This window comes from Eurypyga helias, unplaced genomic scaffold, assembly GCF_000690775.1.
Source record: "Eurypyga helias isolate BGI_N326 unplaced genomic scaffold, ASM69077v1 scaffold20657, whole genome shotgun sequence".
In the NCBI taxonomy this organism is placed as follows: domain Eukaryota; kingdom Metazoa; phylum Chordata; class Aves; order Eurypygiformes; family Eurypygidae; genus Eurypyga; species Eurypyga helias.
Window position 1 is genome coordinate 25,382 of NW_010261724.1, and position 2,883 is coordinate 28,264.

Sequence of the window (2,883 nt, forward strand, 5' to 3'; positions counted from 1 at the left end):
GCCCATGGCAGGGGGGTTGGAACTAGGTGATCTTTAAGGTCCCTTCCAATCCAACCCATTCTATAATTCCATGATTCTGTGGTAAATGCCGTGAAGTCCCAGAGCCTCCACTGTGCATCACCATGACCCATGTTGTGAAACTTGTTCTGGACAACTTCAGAGACGTGACCTGTGCAGAGGCAGACTGAAACAGAGTGCTTTTAATCAGTGCCACACAACATGATGTTTGTCCTCTAGGCTGTCTTTAGTATTGTGCCGAGTTTGGTCTGGACAGCGTTAGTTTTCTCCATAGTAGCTGGTATGTGGCTGTGTTTTGGATTTGTGCTGGGAACAATGTTGATAACACAGGGACGTTTTGGTATTGCTGAGCAGTGCTGACACAGAGTCAAGGTCTTTACTGCTTCTCACGCCACCCCACATCCTAGGGGTGCATGAGAAGCTGGGAGGGGACACAGCTGGACAGCTGACCCCAACTGACCAAAGGGATATTCCAGACCATATGACATCATGCTCAGCATATAAACCTGGGGTAAGAAGAAGGAAAGAAGGATGTTCATAGCAATGGCATTTGTCACCACTAAGTGTGATGGAGCCCTGCTTTCCTGGGGATGGCTGAACACCTGCCTCCCAATGGCAAGTGGTCAATGAATTCCTTCTTGTTCTTTGCTTGTGTGTACAGCTTTTGCTTTACCTGTTAACCTGTTTGTATCTCAACTCATGAGTTTTCTCACTTTAGCCCTTTCTATTCTCTTCCCCATCCCACTGAGGGAGAGTGGGAGAGCAGCTGTGTGGTGCTTAATTGCTGGACAGGGTTAAACCATAACAAGTATTGTCAATATTTGGGTACTTACTGGTAATCCCCATAAAAGGATTTTGAATTAGCTTTTGAACTCTGATGAGCTTTGCAGATAGCACTGTTGCCTTGTCTGTTTCTTTGATAGTTGAACAGCTATTTAAGATGGAAGGTTTTCTGAAAGCCTGCTCCAGTAACACTGAATACTGTTGTTTTTCTCATTACCAGCCCTTTTAATTTTCAGCCATGAGCACAGCCTCATCGTTGTGGTTTTGCTAAGAGCCAGGTTTGGGTGGGCGAAAGCTGACCCAGGGGAGCAGAGCCTGTGGGACATGTAGTGCTGTGTCCAGCACGGTGCTGGAGATGTAGGTGCTCGGACTGGGTTGTGGGGTGCATGGCTTCAGCAGCCCGAGGCAAACAGCCGTTCTTCGAGGTGTGCTGTTTCAATGTTTAACTGCAACGTGAGCCTTGCGTAAGCTGGAAACTGAGACATGACAGGGACAGGTTGTGCAAACCCGCCAACGCTGTCAGTCAGACTGAGCCAGGGCTAGCACTGAGGATACCTTCTGCTCTTTTAAGTTACTCATCTGCCTGATTTTGGAGCAAAGGAGACTGCTGTCCATGGGCGTGGATCCCACTGCCTCAACGGACACCTGGATGCTGGGATCAGGCCTCTGCTGGGGAAATAACCCCTTCACTTAGAGGTGGTGCAACTATCATCTGGCCCACTTCCGAGAGAGCCCGGGGGGATGGCGCAACTTCAGACACGCACAGCAAGCTGCAGATGTCCTGCTGTGACAGCCAGGTAGCATCTGCCAGCAGAAGCTGGGGGGACACGCTTTATGGCAAATTCCGAGAAGGGCAATGAGGGTGGATGGAGCCAGGAAGGCCATTTTCTCATCTGCAAAAGCACGTGTGCCTCTTCCCCTTCCTGGGGCTGGGAGGAAGTAATTTGGAAGGGTATCCTGATGAGTCCTCAGCCCTGCCTGAGTCACCTCTGCATGGGGAAACAGAGACGAGTGGCTCCCCACAGCGTCCCTCTGCATCAGCGATGCAACTGAAGTCAGTAGTTGGCACTGCCCGTTTGTGGTGTTGCACAGGTGGAGCCTCTGCTGTGGCCCACAGTGTGGATTTTGCTGCCAGCGTGGATTTTGCACCGGAGGAGACAGTTCAATGAGACAGAAATAAGTGGCAGAGCTGGCACTATCCCCTTGTGCGGCTGGTGCTGCCTGTCCGAGAGAGGCTGGCGGCCCCGCTGTGCCCTCAGGACCCCCCGGGGCAGGATTGTTTAGTTAGGTTTCCACTCCTCCAAGAAGCTGCTGCTACAGGAGTCTCTTTGCCAGCCAAGAGGTACCAGTACAGTGCCAGGTCCCCACAGCCTGGGCAGTACCAGCCCTTTGTGATGCCTTAGGGGGTCCCACTTGTCCCTGCTGGGGCCAGGCGTCACCTTCAGGAGGTGACCAGGCTGCGGGAGCTGTGGGCAACGCTTGCACAAAGATCTGCTGCCTAAAAATCTTGTTAAATCTGGGCTGCAGACAGAGGCAGCTGCTGTGTACGCGTGGAGGGGGCAGGATCCAAAGGCTAAATGTTGGGAGCAACCTGTACCCCTGTAACAGAGAGTACCCTGTTCCTTATCCTGTGCTCATAGTTACCCTGTTGCTATCCCTGATCATCTGGGGACATAAACAGGGACCTCTGCAGCCTTCATAGCCACCAGCAGTGCTACACTGCCCAGGGCCCCATCCGTGGTGCAGTGTGCTCCCAAAACCAGCTGCCCACTATCTGGGGGTCTTGGCAAACGAGCAAGGTCCTATCCGAGGGAGTAGTCCATTCGTTAGTCACCTTATCAAAGCACTCATTACTTTTCATGCTCTTGAAGGGAACCAAGTGACCTCTCCTCGCAGCAAATGATGTCATGATGTTGCACGGCCTTTGCCACAAGTGGTTAATTTCAGAGAAACCACGGCAGTGCTAGATACTCCATTGGCACATGCTGAATATCACAAAGGTCTGTTCCGTTCTTCAGAAAGGAAGAAGTTGATGCCATTTCCAGAAAACGGGGCTTTCCAAAGAATGCTGAAGGGAGCAAA